The 23,697-nt window shown below is 41.1% G+C and overlaps 1 long non-coding RNA gene across 9 annotated transcripts in view; it reads left to right on the forward strand.

Annotated features, from left to right (window-relative positions):
• LOC140624410 (uncharacterized) overlaps positions 1–23,697 on the forward strand; it is a 373,398-nt gene that overhangs the window by 263,532 nt on the left and 86,169 nt on the right. For 6 of the 9 annotated variants that reach the window (XR_012023892.1, XR_012023893.1, XR_012023891.1 and 3 more), the window contains exons 3-5: positions 7,121–7,292; positions 12,663–12,790; positions 15,266–15,379. This is a non-coding gene — a long non-coding RNA (uncharacterized lncRNA). Of the gene's footprint in view, positions 1–6,673; positions 7,005–7,120; positions 7,293–12,662; positions 12,791–13,688; positions 13,848–15,265; positions 15,380–23,697 lie in introns of those variants that run through there. The other 3 variants (XR_012023886.1, XR_012023890.1, XR_012023887.1) reach the window with 2 other exon arrangements.

The raw sequence follows: 23,697 nt of genomic DNA on the forward strand, positions 1-23,697 counted from the left end.
AGATACAGAAAGACTTCCAGTGTACAATCTGCTACCTGGCACCAGTGACCTATGTAAACAAACAAACCAATCAGGAGATGGTGCCGTAGCTATAGGCACCTCAGCCCTTCCCTCTTTCTGCTGCTGGTTGACAAGGGCTCAAACACCATTAGGAATGGACGAATGTTTAAGGGGGAAATAGGCTGGCTGGAGACTCTTCCGTGTGGTGTGTGGCACATTCTTTACATGTTTTGCATTCGTGGCAATGACAAATGTAGCTAAATGCACCTGGTTGTAGCTGTCTGTGGTGATCTAAAGCCTGTTTGAATGAAAAGAATAACTCCCTCTGTTATTTATTGTTGGAAGCAGAGTTTACTTTGCTGTCTTGAACCTCAGCAGAAATCAGAAATGCCAGTTTGAGAGCAAACTGATGAGTTCTAGGCAACAGAGCAAAGAGTCGTTGGCTGGTGTCTTGTAAATCAGTAAAAGAAGACCAGTGACCAAATAGATTCATATTTATTTTCCTGGAGTCTCCCCCTTCTTTGACTCTCGGGCAATCTCGTTCTATAAAAATGTTAATGCTGGTCTGAATATGAAGGGTAATTTTTTTCCCCCACAGCTCTGTCAAACATATCTTCCCAATAATTAAATGAGCATCCTTGGGCTCTAAGAGCAGCAGTCTTGTTGAACAAAGCAACCGCAAATCCAACTAACCTTTGAAGAATGAGGGTGTCAAAGTATAAGCAGATGTTTTAATTTGCACAATGCTAGGATTTTTTGGATGCCAAATGTTCCTAAAATAGTTATTGTATCTAGACAGAAGAAGAAAGATACCCTCAGAAATAACCTGCAAGCCTCTCCGTCACAGCGACATTGTCTTGTTCAGCAGAAGTGATTTTAGAAGTGTTGTTAGGAAAGCTCTGTGTTAATCAGCATCTAACAAGAGTGTATCATAATTCTAGGATTATTATACATGAGAAGAATAAAAGAAGAGTGTGGCAAAATTTTCAAGTATACACACACACACACAGTAAGTTAAATGTGGAATAAGATAAAAGAACTCATGCTATCCCTTGCATATGCATTAAAAGTTTTTCAAGTGATTTAGGGGATGTGTGTTATTTTTTTTTTAAAGAAGGAGGATACATACTTTAGCCATGAAATTATAGCATCATGTTGTCTACCCAGCTGAACTTGCATGGCTTTGGGGTAATGTTAGCACACGTTTTTCACAAGTGGATGTATGTGAGAAAGATTTATATTAGACATAAGGAAAAATGTCCTGACTTTCAGAAGAGTTGTGAGAAGTCCAAATAGTTTACCCAAAAAGGCTGTGGAATTTACCTCCTGGAGACTTTTCGCAGCAGACAGGAGACCCATATGTTTGAGTTTATTTCAGAATAGTTTGAAATGAATCAGAATGGGCTCATCAAGAGTTTCTTGGTTTTTCTCGTTATGTCACATACCTGGGAAACAGGCTGGCATTCGGGCTGCCCTCTGTGGAGCCGGGCCTCTGCCCCACCTGCCTCTGAATCTGTCTTCTCTCAAGTCCCAGTCATTGCTGCCCAGAAACCCCCGACTGAAAAGGTTAAGCCAGGAGAGCTCCTGCCTTGCTGGTGGAGAGGGAGTGGGATGAGGTGGGGGCGAGGAGAGTGTATATTGGGACATGCCCTATGGTGGACAATTTTTCAAAATCTACCAAAATTAAAAGGACACATTCCCTGTGTCCCTGTGGTTACATCTCCAGGACTTTATCTAACACATCTCTTTACACATTTCGAAATGACCTATGAATTACTGATTTATTGCAGCAGTGTTTGTAATAGCAAATCATTGGAAACAACTTCAATATCCATCAAAAGAAGACTGATTAAATGAGTTAAGGCACCTATGTATTACAATAAAGAGGCAGCTCTGGAAAAGGGATTTCTAAATTTCTAATGAAATGAAAAAAAAAAACAAGGTAAAGAATATCACGTATAATATGCTACTGCTTGTGTTAAGAAGTAGAAAATATGCTTCCCATAGCACAAAAGGTAACTTGTGAACGATTAGACCTTCTGAATTTGCGTGTAATACCTATTAAAATTAAATAGGATAAGTGAGTAGGAAAAGAAGAAACCTTTTTTTCACACTGCAATCCTGCAAATAAAGGAGAGGATTCATTCAGTCTGATGTCCAGTTCTCCTTTGGTCCTCGTCAGGAAGCCACCAGTACAAGGTGACCGGCCGGTGGGGCTGCGCTTGCTTGACTCTGGTTTCCTCTTCTCCTTCCTCTAGCTATAAATTTCAAAGAGAGAAAGAGGAAGAAGGAGGTACGGCCTGGAGAAGGAGTCTTAGAGAACGTGTCCTTGTTTCACAGTTTGGTCATGGCATAAATGTAAATTGTGTGGAACTTCCTAGGGTTGCATAGAGGATGAACCTCTGCCCAGATTTACGTGAGATGGCAAGAGGTGTCAATGGCCGAAAGATGACCACCTGCACAGAGGAAATGCAGGGCCATTCTCTGGGCCCTAAAGGGCACAAGATGAGCATTCAGCCCAACCATTAGGGAGGTTTCCCCTTATTAAAAGCCTAGCTGACAACTCAGTGACATTAATCTAGGAAAGTCTCATCTAGAACTCTCTGAAAATTATTTGAAAGCACAGTTGTGCAATTGTTTGAAGTATCAAACATTTGTATTTAACACTATTGGACATGGCAGTTGAGACATGGGAGCTAACAGATGTGGCAAGTGCCTACATTCTATAGACTTTCATGATAAGGGACACCTGTCTTTGGCATTGAATTATGATGCGGCTTTGTTATAATTTAATCAAGACTCCACCACACCACCCAACAGAGATGGCACCCAAGAAATAGTGGGCAATGGTATTCTCTGCTAAAATGTTTGTTACCCCCAGACACTTGGATTCCTTTCCAGAAGGCTCTTCTCTGACTCGGAAGAGATCCTAGTGGGGTCATGAGAAAGGCCTTCATCCCGCTGCTGATACAAGGCAGGTAAATTAGAGATATTTTTCAACCCAATTTACAAAGTTAAGACATCAGCTCACAAAAGGCCAGAATGACCATGAAGGTGTCTGCGTAGCCACTTAGATATTATATTCCCCTAACTAAAAATACCCTACTTAAAAGAGAGGAGAGTTCAATTCCAGGCTCCTACTCCTGAGATTTTTATTTAAAGAAGATCCTATCTTTACTCGCAGCTGAGAGGCTGAAGATTAAAAATTAGCCACTGTATAGTAGCAGAGCAGTAACAATTTTTCATAAAGGTTTTTACTACACATTTGGGATTATAATTTCAATATTATGCAAATGCATTTTATGGATCTGTAATACAGAATGTGTACTGGCATTAATGTGCATTAGCGGGCGAGCACAAAAAGGCTCCAAATGAGCCATTTTGGTGTCTGCTTTCAACATGTATTATGAATAATAAGTAAAATGTTCTGGTTTAGAACAAATAATATAAAATCTGAATTTCTCTTGGTGTACATCAGTGATACAGCCCTAGGCACCTCCCAAGGAATTCTTCTATTGGACACAATTAAAAACTGGCTCTTAATATATTCCTGCTTATGGCTTCTCTTCTTGAGTGGGATATGAAAATAAAATAAATACATTTAATGTGAAAAGGGGGTAGTTTCCCTCTGCTGATCAAAATCAGGCATTAACCACATGAGTGAGTTCAAAAAGGGTGTGTTCCCTTGTATATCAATACGGTGGCCCAGGCTCCTTCTATTTTTAGAGGTTCTGAGTATTAAAAATAGAAGAAGCGGGATCCCTGGGTGGCGCAGCGGTTTGGCGCCTGCCTTTGGCCCAGGGCGCGATCCTGGAGACCTGGAATTGAATCCCACGTCGGGCTCCCGGTGCATGGAGCCTGCTTCTCTCTCTGCCTATGTCTCTCTCTCTGCCTATGTCTCTCTCTCTCTCTCTCTCTCTCTGTGACTATCGTAAATAAATAAAAAAATTAAAAAAAATAGAAGAAGCATCTTAATAGGGCTACAGAACTTGGGCCATAGTTTCAATTAATAAAATAAACAAATTTCATGTCTTTAACATGAAATATTTCAGACAAGATAATTGTGTTATCCCAAAGATATTGAAGTGATGTACAAATAAGATTTCTTCACAGTGTTCACAGTGTGCTCCAGTCTCCAGTATGGGGACCCAGCTTGAAATTTATCTGATGTGGGTTCCAACTCTATCAGGGTATCGTCTTTGTTATAGATTGGAGAAAATGCTCAAAAACTAATTTGTGGCTCTTCCTTTTTTTTTTTTTTTTAAGATTGATTGATTGATTTATGATAGACCTAGAGAGAGAGAGTGAGAGAGAGAGAGAGGCAGAGACACAGGAGGAGGGAGAAGCAGGCTCCACGCCGGGAGCCTGACATGGGACTCGATCCCGATCCCGGGACTCCAGGAATAGTGCCCTGGGCCAAAGGCAGGCGCCAAACCGCTGAGCCACCCAAGGATCCCCATTTGTGGCTCTTCCTGAATGCAGAGGCCTGAGCCAGATGGGTCTCTTAAAGCCTTAAAAAAAATAGTCTTTCCTTTTTTTAAAAAAGAAAACCTTAATATTCTCACATTCCAATTTTGCTTGATAGCAAAGAAAACTAGACTAAGTAATATCACAAGTACTGAGGGTGTGGCTGGTTATTTATAAATAATGTGAAATTTCTCTTTTCATTGGGGAAGTTAGGATCTTGGCATCTACTGATCTTGTTTCTTGCATGTGTATTTAATACCTGCCCCAGTTTTTAGTAGTCTTAGAGGAGGACATGGTTGCACTTGCCAGTGATTACAGGCTTAGGCATTCAACTTAGAATGATGTAAAAATTCTCTCTCAAACAGGTGTCCTTAGTAGATATTAAAATGCTACACATTCCGTGATTTCCCTTCAAAATGATAACAAAATTATCCATCTTTTGAGTTCTTACTGGGTTAAGAGTTTTGTACACATTATCTTAATTGACCCACAAAGCAGTCTCCCAAAGTAGGGCTTATAATCCCCATGAAATGGCTGAAGAATCTGAACTTTAAAAAGACTTGAGTAAAAAAATAAATAAATAAAATAAAAATAAAAAAATAAAAAGACTTGAGTAATTTGTATGAAATCACACAGCCATATAGGTCTGTCTAATTTCACAATCCAAATTTTTTACTGTGATACACCCATGGGCCCATAATTAATATGGTGGGCAGTAGTCTTGGCTTCATTTATCATGTAAATTACAGCAGTGGTGTTTGGTCCTTTACTCTGACACAGAAAGTGCAATTAATACTAAAGTCTGAACCAATTTCAACCAGCGATGACATCACTATGGTCTACATTGCTGCAGTTGGTTACTGCTTTCCATTTTCCCCTGACATTTCTCCATTCTAGACAGAGGTCCGTGGAAGGAAAGATGGATATAGCAAAAGGTCTAGGCAAGAACACAACAAATATGTGCTGGACAAATAAATCAGATTTTTTAAGTTCGCTGATTAAAATTCAACAAAAAGTCGCTGAGTACCTGCAGACCATAAACTATGGTTTCTGTCCTTGAGTCCTTAATATTTTGAAAAGACCCAAATTAAGGCCTAATAGTACTGAGGCCTTTCCAAGTATTAATTTACAATTAATATTGAGAGGAATGGAATATATTGTGTCCTAATTTGAAAATAAGCTGTGGGCCACATGCAGATAAGGCTCCTACTCTAAGATACCTTCCCAACGGGTGACATAGAAGATGCTGAATAGGAAGGGCTGAGGTGTAGAGGAGCACGCTTGAGATAACAAGCAGCGCATCCTCTTGAAACAATATTCCCAGCACCATCTGCAGAGTTGTTTCTGTGCATTTGACCCTTTGCACAATCTCGCTTAATCCTCATGGCTTCCTGTAAAGTCAGTATTACTATCTTCATTAAACAAATGAGGAAACTGAGGCTTAGGTGAAGCAAATTGTCTAAGGTCACATCGTTAAAAATGGTTGAGTGAAGATTGAACTGCAAGTCTGCTTGATTTCAGAGTAAGGAACGAGAAACACAGGAGATAATGAGTTTTAAAGAATGAATTTCAATTTTTGAAACCCTCTGGCAGGTCTCGCCTCTCTCGTGGCCTTTCAGCGCATTCTGCTCTGCCATTTCTGGATTTCTCTTGTCACTCCTTAATCGTAAGCTATTGTAGTTGCGAGAAGAGAGCTTGTGCAAACCGCTTTTGTTTTGTTTTGTTTTGTTTTGTTTTTTAATTTAATTTATTATTATTATTATTATTTTTTTTTTTTTTGCAAACCACTTTTGTGCTTCTTCCGGGGCCTGGTGTGGTGCCAGAGACAAAGCGGATATTCAAGGAGGATCTCCTTTATTCCTCATTCATTTACCAAGTGTTTAGTCTGTGGCCAAGTCCGGTAAAGAAGACAAGGCGTGCCCTCCAGAAGCTTCCAGCCCAGTGCAGGTGGTTTAAAGAGCCGAGGCTCCCAGCTGGGTGTGAAAGTGCTGTGACAGGGGAAGCAGGGCAGCCCACCCCCCACCCCGCAGAGGGAGGAGGGCACCCGAGGGAGTAGCCCTGTGCAAAGGTGAGCTCTACGCACGTGGGCTGCTCCAAGGACTACCAGTGCCCTGGAGCGTCTGGTTCATGGTCAGTGTCATAGGGCTGCTGAGCCAAAGGAGGCCTGGGATGCGGTGGGCGGGTGGAGGGGGGCAGCCAGAAGGGGACAGCAGGACGGTGGTGCAGGGGCCTCGGTCCTGAGCACCCCAGCCCAGGAGTTTGACCATCCAGAGGAGCAGCTCCGGCAGCGGAGAAGCCCCGCACGCCCGCAGCCCGGGGTAGGACCGTGCGGAGAATACGCTGGAGCCCAGTGCGTCGGCAGCAGGCAGGACGGAAAACCAAGCCAGAGGCGGGAGGGGCTGGCCTTCTGGAGAAGAGAAGGCCGTTTCCTGTCTACTTGGGAGACCCACAAATATTTTATGATGACTCTTGGAGCACCCCCTCCCCGCAAAACCATTTTCTTTCCTCATGAATTTGTGGGAGCCACCCGGACTAAGGTATTAAAGGAATCTTCCCTTCGGATGTCCTTGTGTTCAGATATCCCAGCTCCTTTCTCGGAGATTTAATTAGAGCTGCCTTGAGGCACTTTTTATCTTTAACAATCTCTCTGCAGGCAGAAGTAACAGAAGAACCGGAATCGATGTAAACAACCTAAGAGGAATACCTCGGAAAGAAAAGAAATATGATTTTTCCTGATACACATTTTTTATTTTGAAAAATCATGAAGATCTCCATTAGGAAATCATTCTTCCCTGGCATTGTGTTGCGTGCTCAACAAATAGAAGGTAAATATGCTAAAATTGGTGTCTTTTTCGTGGAAACCACATAACTATAAAGCTCTTTGTTTTCACCCAACTGCTGAAAACATTTGCGTAGGCAATTTCAGTAAACATTTGGAGAATTGGAAGTACTCTCTCCTACACATATGGTTCTTTATGAAGAGGTAATTTTTATCTATGTTCTACTCAATTGAATATTTATAAGTCTGTTTGGCCTCAAAGGTACCTGATCTCCCCCCAAAATACAACTGACCTGTAAAGCTAAAGTGAGATTTATCAGTTACCCTTTAAAAACTCACCAAGTTATTCTCGCTTTCTCCCTACAAATTTATTCCCAATACAATCCTAAATTTGTCTAATTTGCTGTGTTATTGCAATTAGTCAATCTTCCCTTAGTTACACAAATAATAGCCTTATAAGTTGGAGGCTGTAAATCATTCATCCATTAAAAATGCCACTTCCTCGTACGGCGCATTCGATTCATTTAGAAGAGAAAAAACCGTGGCATGGAACAGAATTATGCAATGTCATGGACACATTAACATTTGGATCAAAATTGTACATTGTGTCAGCCAGTAAACAGTATAAATGGTTCAGATTTGCAATAAATAATTGTCTATTAATACTCTGGCATGCTGGAGCAAATTACAGCCGCACTTCAGTGAGCACAGCTGCAGGTAGGCGCCCGGCCGGGGAACAAGTGGCTCGACTGCTCCGAGCGGAGGGAGCCCGTGGCGCGGGGGTGCGGGGCGGGCGGCAGGTGCAGGAGGGGGGCCCGCGGGCCTGGGCCGAGCTGGAGGAGCCCAAGGGAAGCCTGGAAACCGAGCCCGTGGCTGGGGAACCTGGGGGAAGCTCACATACCGAGCCCAGGGAGGGCGTCTTCCCCGTTTGCTGAAGCCCCGGGGGATGGTGGCACATTTTATGAACGGGACAGCTGCTCCAGGTGTGGCGGGGCCTGGCTTGGTGGTAGCAGCCACGACGCGGTCGGGCATTGGTTGTGCAGCCCCTGTGGGACTGCCAGGAAGTCAGACTCGGCCCAGAGCCGGCCTTATTCCTGGAGGTGTGACTTAGGTCCACCCTCCTTCCCTCTTTCTGGAATCTTCCTTACCAGCCAGTTGAAGACCCCAAGGTCAATACCATTTTCACTGTTTGGCCTAAGGCCCTTCAACGCTGTTCAAATGCGAACAAGGTGTCCAGAAAAGTTGGGAAGTGGACATATCAGCATCCATTGACATGTTGGCATGCAGCAGGTCATCAGGCCCAAATTAGGGCGCTGAGTATGATGAGGGGGAGCTTAGGGCAGGTAACTTTTGCTAGTGGCGAGGGGAGAATGAATGCTGCCCAGAAGACCACACAGAGGCACCAGGCACCTCAGGGTGTGGGGGGCTCCGCTCAGGGAATGAGGGAATGGGTCTCAAGAGTGACTAATATTTGAAAAATGTATTCGTGAGGGCAGGACTGCTCTTACCACCTCCACTTCCCAGATGAGAAAACTGAGGCCCAGAGATGTTAAGGAGCCTGCTGGTCAGGTGTACCCAGCCAGTTACAATTTACACTGGTGGATCCAGTATCTCTAAAAGCTCATTTATCTTGGTTCATAATTTAGCTCAAGGTTCTCTGGGAATCACAAAGCTTACTTAAGTTAAGGCCATCTGGTTCAGCCAATGGAAACTGTGACCCTTGGCAAAGACCAAAGTTTTATGGATTTCTCTACAATAAAGATTCTAGACTCAAAACACTGAATTTATTCCTTTATTCCTACTACTCTCCTACTCAATGTCACTTAGCTTATGAAGAAAAAAATCCATTTGTTTCCAAATTTAGCATTCATTTACTATATACATTCAAAATACATACAAGAGTTAAGGCAGCCTAATAAATCATATTTTAACAAAAGTATTGATATCTGAAAAAGCTGCTTGTCTAGAGGAATATGATTTTTCTTGATTGAATTGGATAATATTTTCATCAAAATTATGAGGAGAATTTATTGAGCACCTATTAAATGTAGGGCATTGCCCTGGATTTTAGATGATTGCCTAATTTTGCTTTTCATGTCTGCTCAAAGCCAAGTTTAATTTGGAGCTATTTCTCAAGAAGGGGGAGCAGCTGTGACTGATTTATTTAAATACTTTAGAACATTTGAAAATCATTTTTCTAATTCACCAGAGACTTATTAAATCCTCGCGGTTGTATATTCTCTCAAGCAGTATTAGTTTCTCCCTCATGTTGGGACAATTGCTGTGGTCTCATAACTATGTCTTTGCCAACAATAGCTACTTTTTTTTCTTGCACACTATGAAACTAATCCTCACAAAAAGTCATTTTTATGACATCATTCTCCTACTCAAAACTTTCAGTGTTCTTCACTTTCTTCCAAAACAAACTCCCCAGCTCGCATTGAAGGCCCCCACCATCTGGGTACTGTCTACCAACAGTGCATATTTCCCATTGCTTCCTCATGCTTCCCTCTGCACCTGGCACACATCTGATCCCGGATGCTGCATCCTCCATCAGCCCCACATCCTGCCCTTCGCCATCCCACAGCCTGCTGGGTCTCTACCATTCTCTCTAGAACTCCTCCCACATACTCTGCACATCATTTTCTTTTTCTTTTTCTTTTTTTTTCATGATTTTATTTACTTATTTGAGTGAGCGAGAGACAGAGAGAGAGAGCACAAGCATGGGGAGCAGCAGAGGGAGAGAGAGAAGCAGGCTCCCCACTGAGCAGGGTGCTGGCCGTGGGAGTCGATCCTAGGACCCCAGGATCATGACCTGAGCTGAAGACAGACACTTAACCCACTGAGCCACCCAGGCACCCCTCCCCACATCATCTTTGACAGACATCTTTCTTTGATTATCTTAGCTCCTTTTCTCTCTAGAATCCACAATTTGACACTTGTCACAGAATGATAAAAAGTTAAAACTGGCAGGGAGTAGAGCCATTTGTTATTCCTTTATACAACTTCTCTCAATCTTTATGTAGTGAAATTGTACTGGATTAAGGGTGACAAGATCTGATGCTGCCATTTTCTCAGGAGGTGGCCTTGGGCCAGCCCCATGAGCCCTTTGAGACTCAGTTACCATATCTGTAAAATAGGGACAACTGGTCTACTCACCCCACAAATTGGATTTGAACATCAAATGTGATAATGTATAAGAAAACGATTAATAAGTTCTAAAGTACTAAGTGTTGTTCCTGTTTTTCAGATGTCCCCACACACAACACCGTGCTCCTGTCTTCTCCACCCCATATCCCCAGTGCTAAAGACACTATTAGGGTGGAGCAGATCAGGACTTTGCAAATATTCTAATGACAATGTTCCACAATTCAAGGATATATCTCTCTGTGTTTAGGAGGATTAGACAGATTGTTTATTTTATTCACGTCAGATGGCTCTTTGGGTTGTGGAAATTTTGGCCGCCACCTTCTGCCATATTATAATTGGCAAGATTTCTGGGATCTTCAGACTCTATCCAGTACTTAGAGGTGTGACCCAAATCTTTAGCTGTCTATCTCCCACAGAGAGTGGTCCACAAATCTTTGGTGCAAAATGAGTAAATATTCATTCGTTATCTTTCAATGAGAGTGTGATAACTTTGGCAATGATGCTCATGTTTCCAAATTTGTTCAGATGATTTCAGTCATATTCCTCAAATACAACTTTCTGTAGTGCTAATTGCTCCAAACATCTAAATACCCGCATAGGTATGGAAGCCTCAGGCTGTTAATATGTTTCAAATTTACTTGCTGACTGTATGTGTTAGACAAATTTAAAAAGATGATCTGTCTGGTAAAGAGGCCCACTGGTCCTCAAAACGTCCCCATCTTTTAGTGTTAAAACAACAATAATGATTTGCTTCATTTGTGCACTACACACCAATGGCATGAGCTAATTGCATATCTACTATGGAATAATGTCTGTTATTACATGGGTAACTACACATTAACTCCATTGGAAACACTGGTAATTACACAGTATGTTACGTTAATGCACCTGTGTTATCTTCTGGTTGCCATATCATTAATTCAAGCGACCTCTATAAATCTGTTTCCCGCCATCATTTTCTCACTCTGGGCCTCTTTATAACACTTTACAGACTGTTAGGAAAACAATCAATTAAGCTGTGCAATTAAAACTATTTATAAAAAAGATAATCTGAAGTGTGATCCTATTGCAGTTTTTGTTTTTCATCACTTCTGCTCTGTGTGACATATACAAATAACTGTAGAGGCGAACTGTATTTCCTTTTGTGTGGAATCCAGACTGTTTTCACTTTGGAGAGAATTACAGTAAGTTTTTGGTTAAAAAAATTTTTTTTGTAAACCTTTCTGGTTCACAAACAGAATCACAGCTTCAAAGGGCCTAAGTTCACCCTAAAACAATCTTGACCAAGTTTTCACAACGCCAACACACTTAACAAAGGAAAGTTTACGTTTGCTGCTAAACCCTGAGTTGACTCCCCGTCAGTTATGTCTGGTTATACCAAACCTGACTTTTCTGCCCTCAATCTGGTCCTGACCATCTCTTCTTCCTGCAAGCCCCCCCCTTCAACTGCAAAGCAACCACAGCCCAGGGGATTAAATCCCCTTGGCATTTTCTTAGTTACTGGCAGGGCTACAAAACAGAAAATAACAGCAGGAATCTGAAGCCAGTGCTTTTATTGGACTAACTAACGATATAAATAAAATGGTCCCTGATTGAGCTTCAGAGCATCACTGTCTCTTTATCAGGCCATAGAAAACAGATCCAGGAGGGCGATAAATACGGCACATAACAGAGTGGAATTAAATGATTAGGCTTGAATTAACACCCTGTTTCTGAGCCTCACTTAGTGTTCCATGGCCCCAATGAAACACTGCAATTCACAAACGCTCAAGGCCCATTTAATTTTTATTTCGAGCTAGTTCAGAAGAAGGGATTACCTATAACTCCCCCCTATTCCATTGTATAACTCTTGAAGTCACAACACTGATCCTGTCTAGATAGCTGTTAGGAAAATAGACTATGCTATAGGAGTCACAGAGTCTATCCAGAATCTTGCCTCCAAGCAGTCATGTTAATTAAACGGAACCAAATCCCTGTCCCTGTGAAAGTGACCAGGCTGTCTTTGATGGGAAAACAATGAATTAATTAAATCCACTTGATTACCTTCCTTGGTATTAATAACAAAACTCGGCAATTGTTAGTTCAATTTTTTTTTTTAAACTTTGACTTTGGCAGGACCAAAATGGAATTTAAGATCACCTCCAAGGGTCATACAGGGTGGCTCCTTTTCCTAGTGTGCCTTATGCTATGTGATAAGTTGAGTGAGTTTAACTTAAACCCCGCTTGAGGAAAGTTAATACTGTTCTACACATTTCCATTTCAACAGTGGCTGTAGAGCAAGAAATCTAAGGATGACATTAAAAGAAGACGTGACTATGCCAGTGAAGCACTTGGAAATTTCAGATGAAATATGCTGCATAAAATCCACTGGGTGTGTCTGTAATCTGAACTGAGGTATGGGATTGAAGTATATGTATTTATAAGCCAAGGTCCTTGAGAGTTGCGAGGTAAGGGAACTTGGAGTTTCTAGCACTTTCTAGGAATGACTTCATTCTGGGCTTTTTTGTCATTGAATCCTCACAATATCCTATCAAGGGGATACAATCATTCCCATTTTACAAATAAGGAAGCCCAAAGAGTCATGATATAGATAATATTTATTTCATTTTATTTCATAAATAAAATAACTGCCCAAATTCACACGGGAGGGATAGGCTGAGATTCAGATCCATGTCCAGCTGATTCCAAAGCTAGACCTATCAATACTATGGTATCACCTGCTTTAGACCCTTAGCCCCACTGGAGCTTTGACATAGAAACTTCCCCAATAACCAAAGGCAACCATTATGTAGAAGAGGAATGAGACTAATTCAGTATAGTGTCCAAAGAGTAGAAAAGGAACCAAAGCATATGGCCATGCATTATGAGAACATCTTTTTTATAAAAGTCCTAGGAGATCCAGATGTTCAACCAGTTGAGGAGCTCTCCTGTTTATGAATCTGCCTATCTGAGATTGCTTCGGAGTATGAGTAATGGCATAAGTGGAGTCCAGAATCTACCTATGATCACCTGAAGGAGCACCATGAGTCCTGATTGAAATACAGCAGGACTCTTCCACATTCTTAATAAGATGAGGTCTGACGATACTTAAGTTTTCCCAAACCATCAGCTCAACATAGCACGAAGTTGCGTACAAGGCGATCAGACATCTCTTAAGTCAAGCCTTCTCCCCTTTGATACTTTTTGACAACAAAATTACCACAATCCCGACTCAAATTTATGCTTGAGTACCTTCAATGAAATGCCCAGTAACATACACGTAATTCTCTCTTAAATCAATCTTATTTTTCAGGCCTGGCCATCTGAGGACTAAACTGGGGAGAAGTTGCAAAAATAAAAATGATTTTTTAAAAGATGGTCACTAGTGCAAGCTTCCTGATGATAGATTTACTGCAGCTTAAGAGTGTTGAGTTGTGTCTTATCTGTTGAATTATGTCTGGGCACTCAATAGGTAGGAAAGTGTCTGATTTCATGTTCTATACAATATCCTTGTAATTTTTAGTACCCAATAAATTAATTAAAATGCTTTTGACATTCAATTAATGTTACATGGTAATAATTACATCTATTCCTTTGTAAGTGATAAATCGCCTGAAACTTTATGTTTTGAGAAAAGATCTTTGTTTACCAAAAAGATATTAATATGATTTCAGTAAGTTGCATTTGAATTATTAATTTGTCATTCCTTGGTCAGCATTTCTTAAGTAAAGGTCTAGGTTGTAATTGCTCATGTGTGAGTCTCAGCTTTCGTGATTGTTCTTGGCTATGGTTTTTAAGGATAACAAGTGGGCATCCCAGGTGGCTCAGCAGTTTAGCGCCGCCTTCAGCTCAGGCCATGATCCTGGAGACCTAGGATCGAGTCCCACATCAGGCTCCCTGCATGGAGCCTGCTTCTCCCTCTGCCTGTGTCTCTGCCTCTCTTTCTCTCTGTGTCTCTTGTGAATAAATAATAAAATCTTAAAAAAAAAAAAAAAGAAAGTAACAACAAGGTCCTTGATATCTCCTGGCCTAGACTTAGATACAATCTCAGGCTTCTGTTTGACCTACACTTTTTCAGTATTAATTTAAGTGAAGTGAAATCGAGCTCTACTGTGTCAGCAATAAAAGACAGACTAAGCCTTTGAACTTGACTTCTAGTCTACTTGACTCCACAGCACACCATGGCTTCAAACAGCTTGTTTGGTGGAATGTACCAACTTGAGCATTTTCCCTACCAATTTGCTTATTGAAGGGATTGTTTTTGCACTTTGAAGACATACCTTCAGTTTAAAAAAATCCACGTAAGAATGGATAAAACTAGGAACAAAACAATGAACTTTACCAGAGTTTTCATTTTCAACTCGCCACAGTGGCAGTGTGTAACGTAATTACAGAGAATGCTCCCTTTAAAATTGTGAAGGATCTGCCTTTATGAGAGAAATGGCTAGCCATGGTAGAGAGAACAGCGTCACCATTTTTGACTTTACTGTGATTTAGTTTCTTCACCTAATGGGATTGTTGTGGAAATCAAAAGACATAAAAAGTGTGACTTGTACTCTAAAAAACCTTAAGGTGGTATGCAAGTATGAGGTATTACTGTTAATAATTCTCAGTAAAGACTGGCCAGGATTTTAAGTTCTTATCCTTGCTGTGCCACTTTTTATTACCCATTGCTTAAAACCCTGCCCCTCTGGCCTTACTTCAGACCTTGTAAACTTGGGCCTCCTCAAAACACTTAATCACCCATCACATAAAGTTTTAATTCACGGTGCCAAACTATAAAGCCATTTCTAGAACCATTCTGTCCGATTACCGTGCGCCCTTTAACACCCTGCTCTTGGTTTAAACCTTTTCCTTTGAGTTTAACTATATCTTTTTGTTTTTGGCCAGGAATTTGCAGAGGTGAAATTGTCCAGGAAATCGTTTTCCCAGATGCTCTGTTTTCTGATTTGATGTTAGAGAAGCTGTCCTCCGAGGTGAACATGGAAACTCACTGCACCTCAGGTGAGTCTCAGCTCAATGTCTCTCTTTATTACTTGGGAATTATTATTGGTGTGATTTGAAACCTTTCTGTTCACCTACAGTGTTTACCTCTGTATCATCCGTCTCCTCTGATATGTCTGTTCCAGAAGAGAAGGGGCAGGGCTTGTCTCCTTCATCACAGTCTTCTGGGCCTACTGTACTTTCTGGAACCTAGGAAAAGCCCGACAAATTGTTGAATGACCAGATGAATTGCTATAAATAGAGGTCACATTTAATATCACTAAAGCATTTAGGTCTAAATACTGTTTTTTTCCTTCTTCCAATGAAAACTCAACATTTTTCTCATCTCTCACGCTAAAAATTTCACTAGCTAGGTCCTTAGCAATTTTAATTCCTTACTCACATCACTGTTTTTCTCAGGGCCAAGGCTGGGCCAAACACAATCGAGGTTTTCAAAAAATATATTTTTCATATGATTTAAAAATATACTCATGAGGGGAAGGCTCATAAGATTCAGCCTCAGCCACAATCTGGACTATGGGCTGCCAAGTGCTGCATAAATAAATCATCAAGTCATTTTGGCATCCTGTGGGCCAGAAGGAATATCTTTTTCAGTAGATTTAAAGAGACATGGTTCTGAAAGAAAGGGGAGCAAAGTGAGTGATTAAATATGTACTCTTCTATTATTCTTCTGGAGTTTGGACAAGTCCCTTGAAGTGGTGACTGTCCGTTTTACCAAGGGCAAATTCTTTTTTTTTTTTTCCCTCTCTTTAATTGGAACCTACTGTGGACTTGAAAGAATCCATTCCAATATCCACAACAAATGCCCCCTACCTCGTTTGCACTATTGGTGCACTTAGCAAAGGAAAATGCAACCCAGCAGTCAGAAGAGCAGGTCACAAGGACAGCGTGTGACCATGTACGTGTACATGTAGCACAGAGGCAGATAAGCCAGAAGGAGATCAAGTTAGAGAAACAAGGACAGTGGAGGGTGGTCTGTATGGGTAGCAGGCTGGAGGGGCTGCTCGCGCATAGAGTCTACAGCAGTGGCTCAGGGTGGGTGTCCAGACGAGAGCTCCGCTGTGCATCTCTCTCTGTCTCTCTCTCTCTCTCTCTCTCTCTCTCTCACACACACACACACAAACACACTGTGACCAGCTGCCTCCCTGGTCGAGTCTCCCTGGCTAATCCAATCCAGGTTGTTCAATTGCTCAATGGCCTTCAGGAATTGTCAGAGTGAAGAGCACTGAATAAAAACAATGTGATGTATGCATTTCCTGTGGATTCAGAAGCCAGGAGTCAGAATCCTCCCTCTGACCTCAGAAAAAGAAATGGAAAAAGAAAAGCAGCTTTTTCCAGAAAGCTCTTTTATAAGTAACACTGTTCATAAAAAGATCTGTGTAACAGTCAGGGCGGTGGGGGCAAAAATTGCAGGGTCTTTTTTAGAAGAGGTGATTAAAACATGGTGCCAGTGATGTGAGAAGGTGTAACGCAAGTCATTTGGAGGAAGCCCTGAGGAGCTGAGGGTACCTGTGGGAACACACGTTCACAACCAGAAATATCAGGCAACCCCTCTTGTACACCCTATATTTGAACACATGCACACACAACGCTCCTTCTCTCAAAAAATATCCCTTTTTCCTGCCTTGTCTTACATGTAACCATGGCCAAAAATTAAAAATTGTACACAGTTCCTTTTGTGCTTTGTATTGACTGGAATCCAGGCCAGTTGGGTTTTCATTCTTGGGAAGAAATGTGTTATCTGACCACTATCTGTATCTGTCTTAGTGGGTAGTTGATAGACCTTCCTTGGGTTATTAACCAGTTAGTTTCTCCCAGAAAAGAGGTCATTAGCTTCTAACATCACTCAGGTTGTCAGGACTTGCAGGTACCAGATCCTCTCATTCTGGTTTATCTTTAATTTAATCTCTAAATTTTTTTCAGCTTCAACTGTCGTCTTGGCTTCTACTTAATAACATATTTTTATCTGGTGGTCACGGTGGGGCGCGGGGTAGGAAGTGTGCGGTTTTTTTGTTTTGTTTTGTTTTGTTTTTTGTTTTTGTTTTAACAGCTCAATCACCAATCTAACGATGACAGAACTGACAAATTCTGCATTAACGGATTTCCTTCCTGCATCTAGGCTCCCAGCTGCCCAAAAGCCAGAGAGGGCAAAATAGATTCCAGGCAGTTACAGGTTAAGAATCATTTGCATAAATTAGCAAGTTTCGCAAATGAATTCATCTAGTGAGAAGTAAGACACGGGACACTGCATTTTAATAATTGACATTCCACATGAAATGCAATGTTCTTGAGGAGGAAATTGAGCTCCAGGTTGCTATTAGAACCAGCGGAGCAGCACGGAGTGGAGAGAAATGCCATCCCCCATTACGTGAGCTACCGCTCCTGCATAACAACGACGGCGATCGCTGGGCTCCTTTTAATAACCACACTAGTGTGCGCTCCCCGAGAGGGCGACTCAGAGGAATCTGCTCATCAGCAGTACTGAGCAGGAAATGAAAATAAAAGAGTTCTTCACATGCAGCCAGTCATTCTCACATTCTCTTTCTAAAGTCATCTTTCATTTTCTGTTTGATTTGGCAGCAGTTATCCCCTCCCTCTTCCTTTTGGGTTTTATGAAACACTTCAGAGATTATTTAAAATATACAGAGTGTGAGTAAAAAATGTTAATTATCCAATTCGGAGGTTGTCTTTCCTGAGATCGGGGAAATCACGAGGAGAGATAGGTGGGCCTTCAGATTTAAGAACCCGCCACGGTGAAAAAACCCCCCTGGTAGTGGGGGTGCCAAGTCAATGCCTTGGAAGGGGGGGGGTAAGGCAGCCAGGGTCAGGGCGTCCAGAGTGTGGGAAGTCCACACCACTCACGTGTGCCGTCCCAGAGCTGGAAACGAGTCCAGCCATAACTGTGTTTCCTGGCATAATTTATAATTAACATAAAATGAGTTAAATCACTCACTCGATGGACTTTTTTCCAAGTTCATGTAGAGTGAGTGTGTCATATCAATTAATTCTCAATGAACTGCAACAGCCAATAAAATTTCTCCCAGGCACTGGTAATAATCCAAGATCTTGATGGAAGAGGTATCATCATTCACATGAGTAGAAGCCTCAAATCATGTACAGAGAACAGGCACATGCAGTTCCTTCCCTGGAAGGGCGGGCGCGATTATTGCTAGCTGTCTGTTGTTCTTTCCAAATTGTTAAGCTTTCTGTTCACTGTGCTCTCACTTTTTATGCTGATAGCCTTTTAATTTTGCCTACACAACTGAATTCCCCCAGTGCAGCTGTCTGTTTTCGCAGGAGAGCTAATCTGAAAAAGTTAATACACATGAACAAATGAAACAGATTCAAATAAAAGGGACGTATTATATTACCCATATAATTGGGACATTTTCAATGGCTCTTCTGCATGTTCACAACCACAAATAATTGCCATATACAAAAATTAAGGCAACCAGATCTTTGGTCTGTGGCATTCAAATAGGGATCTTACCTGACGTTTGGGGGAGTCTTTTTGTGACCAATTGCTTCTTGTACAATGGAGATAAAACCCCAAAGCCCTACGTTTCTTTGTCGATGGTACATGATTATACAACAAAGGAACCAAGGGCCATTTGATTTGTCACTCCGAAGCTTGTGTTAAATGATAGTTCACTGAGTTGCCTAGGTTTTCCTAAACAATAACACCTGTTAACCAGAAATGTTTGATTTTATAGACATTTTTCTTTTACCTCGGGAATATTAGTTGGTCCTCAGGTTAAATAGGTTTGATAGTTTGAGAGGACAGTCTTTTGTCTATGTCTGTCTGCATGCTCATGGCAACTTCAAAGAAGGAATCCTGACGAGCCTGTTGGTATGTGTAATGAGTCGCCGTGGCTCTTCTCCCAATAAAGGGTGTGTTCAGACTTTGCTTATTTATAGACCAATAAAAAGAAATTTCCACTGTTCTCTTCAGCAGGCTGAGGATAAATAGCTCTTCCGTTTCTAACATTTAATGGTCACAGACACAAAAACAACTGCTCTGAATATTAAGCCAACATGCATATTTTTTTCCTTGAAGAGAAATCCTTGAATATGAAACAATGGAAGATTCAGATATTATCTTTCCCATTTTAGAACTGTTTTATTGCAACTTGTTTTCCTTAACAAAGAGGCACTCCAGGCTTAATTTGGTTACTGGATGAAGTGTCAGCTCACGTGCTGTGACCTGAGAGCTTAGGGCTCCATGGAATGGCATCTCATTCCTGAAGGCAGGGCAGCCCTAGCACCGACTGCCCTCTGACGAGGTGGCCACTGCTGGCTCGAGCTGCTTGTCATGAGCACGTGTGCAGCAAACGCTTTCTCTTTTCACATTCTAGAGCAAGGAACAGCATAAATTATCCCTAATTCTTGATTCTGTGATGAAGTAGCCATCTGGTATGATAGTATAGTGACAGTGATATAGGAGTGAACACTCTAGGCTTGGTCTATTGCACAGAAAAGGACAATAGGACATATTTTAAAATGTCAGGCTCCATCAGAAACATGTTCAGGAAAGTTTGCATTTATGAAAATAGATAGTATTGAAGATATATCATGATGCAAATCTAATTATGGCCGCTGGGCAGCTGAATTAAATTAAGAGTAAATCCAAATCTCTCCAATTAAACAATGTGTTATCCTTTTTTTGCTGCAAAAAAAGATGCTTTGCCATACTTCAGGGAAGTTGGGTCACAAAGGCTGTTGACCTGTCTACTCCTCTCCTGACGTGTGTGTGGACCTCAAGCTCCATATATGATGAGTTTGGGCCATTTCCAGTCGGAGATCAGTGAAAATTGTCTTCACCACTTAATCTATGATAGGTGTATATATCCCTGGCATGGGGGCTATTGCAAAATCACATGTGTGTGAGCACAAGATATACCAATAGATCAGTAAGAGGTTTATTTTCCTAATGGCCTCCCATTTAATTTATTTATCTCCCATTCATTCATTCAACGAACATTGATTCAATACTTTTCATGCATCAAGCAGGAATAAGATGTCTCATTGAAATTTGAGGTAGGAGAACTATAGTATATTTTGATAGTCCTAATGTGGTTGGTAAACAAGAGATTGGCAACCACATGGTGGTCACCAGAGTCAGTATCTATCATTGCTATAGGATGCCAGTCAGAAGAGTGGCAGGGCTGCAAGATCTTGGGTAGGGCAGATGAGAGGCTGGCTGAGGGCAGGTGAGAGAGCTGCTTACTGGGTAAGTGCTAGTGCCAGCTTGTTCATGCTGGTAGAGGCACAGAGTTCAGAAGATCTGGGGAACTCAGCTTTGATCAAAGCAGTCGGAACCAGGAGGTCTAACCCAATGGGCAGAACACTGTATCAAGATCTGAGTCATAAGGAGAGTCTTCATCTCTTAGAGGAGGACAACATGAATAAAAGTTGAGTCTTTATTAATAATCTCAATTTCTAATAGACACATGACACTAATCAAATGATCTCTATGCTCTTTCTGAGGTGGAGTTCAGATATTGGGAAAGAGTCATTACTTTTCTTTCTGAGGGAGTAAGGAATTCACATATTCAAAGAATAGTTACTGAGTATCAGTTCTGTGCCACAAATAGCTCAAATTCACCACACACAGAACCATCCCATTACCTTCTCCATACTCAGCCAGCTTCCACTGTCTCTCGGCAAATCTGACTCTATCCTTACCCAGTTTCCTAGGCCTGCAACCTGGAAGTCCTCGTGATTCCCTTATAACTCTCCCACTCCACCATTAATAGCAAGTCCCACAGAGCCCAATGCCAAATATTGGAGCTGTATTCTCATCACCACCGTAATTCCCCAAATCATTGTCTCCAGACAGCCATAGCCTCCCAGCTGAGGCCTAACCGATGAAAATATATCATATGTTGTCATGATTCTGAATCCCACAGTGACTCTATATTGACTCCAGAAGTGAATCTATGATTCGGCCACCATCCATTTCCACAGCCTCATCTTTCCTCCCCTCCTCCCCGGGGTGTCAAACATCATACAGCCATGCTCAACAGCTTGAATCCTGCCTTTGTCTCTGAGTGTAGCCTTCCACTGCAGACTTCTTACTTCCTTCATTTCAATCTCCATCTAGATTAACAAGATTTTCTGCTTCCTTTCTCAAAGTTGGTCCAAAGGATAATCCAAGCTGTTGGTTCCCCCCAAGAATTCTTAAACTGATTTCTCCAAGTCCTGAGGTAGTGAGCACGGTCCCAGGGCCTAGGCCAGTCTTCTCACTCACTCTTATGTTCTTATTCTAAAAGGTCAGGACATACTGCCTTGCCTAGGAACCTTATCACCCAGCCCTTAGTCCACTTATTCTCATGCCTCCTCCCAACATAGTAGATGGTCTCTTTAGAGAAGTAGCATTACCACTCTGCTGCCTTTCTGAGCAATGCCTCTCAATCCTGGTTTCCCTTTGGAGAAAAGAGATTTGATTTTTTTTTTTTTTTTCCACAGAAGATTGTTAGGATTCTGGTGGCTGGCACCATGAATAGCCTCTTATTTCAGTGAAACCCTACTTCCTGCCTACGTGGGGTATGTCTTTGACCCTTATCACTCAAACAATAAAACAATGCCTTTATCAAAAAATATCTTACTATCCACACAAGAATCACTTATAAAAAACAAAAGAGGAGTTATTTGATGGAACAAAGTTATATTCTGTTTTTATGTGTGTAATTATAAGCATGGATGTTTTGTATTCACTCAAATATGCCCCATTACACAAGACCTTATTTAAAACAGTGACATTGATAGAACCTACATTTTCACAGAAAGAGATGCAAGAAATTTGCACACTCCCTCAGAATGCTATACACTCCCTGAATCAGAGGCATGTGCTGGTCACTGAAAATCCATGTGCTCCCATGTGCCTAATGGGCCATGAACAAGAGTCACTCCTGGATTAAATCATTCAAAAGTCAATGTGCAACTCTCTGACTCTCTTTTCTCCTGCCATGATACAAAGAAGAGTATGCACTGAGATGGTCGGGCTGTAAGGTACAAAGATCTTGCATCTCTATGTCATAGCATGGAGAACAACTACTCTGAAGAGTTAGCTGACTCACATTGGGACTTCGCATGAATAAGAAATAAACCTTAAAAAAAAAAAAAGAAAGAAATAAGCCTTTATTGTGCTAAGTAACTGGGACTCTAGGGTTATATTTTTATTACATCAGGGCCCATGCTATCTTGACATATACACTCCATTATCTCAGATTCCAATACACAAAGAATATGGAAAGATATTTTAAAATTGATTGAAGCATTGATATAGGGAATCCTGCCAATTAATGTCAGTTTTTATAAAGATTCAGTTCATCTTATCTGAATATGCTGAAGACATGGAGAACACTGATAACTAGCCTGAGACCATTCAGTGCTGGCATGTTATCTTAGTTAATGTGAACTTTTATCACCGAAACTCAGACAAGTTAAAAAGTTGGACTCCCACCAAAAACACAAGCATTGCAGCAAATCATTTTGAAGACTCAATAGAAGCTTTAAATGTTGGTTATGCAAAATGAAACCTTTTATATCCAAATCTAATTTAGGCTCAGCAGTTCAAAGAAGATTTAAGGCACAATTTGTCCAATGGAACTGTTTGAGACACAGATCTATTCAGTTTTGGAGAATGAATTCCATATTGAAGAGACTGCTTTCCCTCCCCTGGTGGATGTATAATCCATATTCAGCTACTCATATCAAATTCCTGGTCTTTGGAAAGACATTGAACTTGGACATCTTCTCCTTGTTGTCCACTTATTAATTGCTTATGATTTACCTGCTTCCCCTAGATCAGCTTTAAAATATTGGACCAACAAGACAGAAATATTTATAATTTCAAGAGTGTTTCTTGATCTTCTGTTTTTTCTTTTACCAGGGTAAACTTTCAGAAATAATTTTTCAAATTATGTAGTCATGTATTGGAAGGGATAGAATGAAGTTGGGGTGGGAAAAGAAGAGGGATTATATCAGAAAATCTAAGCTAAGAATTGTTATTGGTATTAGACATTAAATTTGGCTCCGAGTTTCCTAGTAGTCAAAGCAAGAGGGCAACCTGAAAAGTTTTATAGCTTCATTTCAGTTTTGACAAAAATAATGCTAAAACAAGTTACTGGTTGACTATTTAGATCATTAAAAAAATTATTTTGATAGTCTGATTTCAAGCAGCACTTGATCCTGCCTAACCAGAAGAATTCTCTACAAAGTTTATCTCCATAAAAATAAATTAATTTACCAGTTGAATGAAATTATTTCATATTGTAAATTCTTTTTGAATGCCGAAGCGAGGAAATTATATCTGA

The sequence above is a fragment of the Canis lupus genome, chromosome 34, assembly GCF_048164855.1.
Source record: "Canis lupus baileyi chromosome 34, mCanLup2.hap1, whole genome shotgun sequence".
Lineage (NCBI taxonomy): Eukaryota > Metazoa > Chordata > Mammalia > Carnivora > Canidae > Canis > Canis lupus.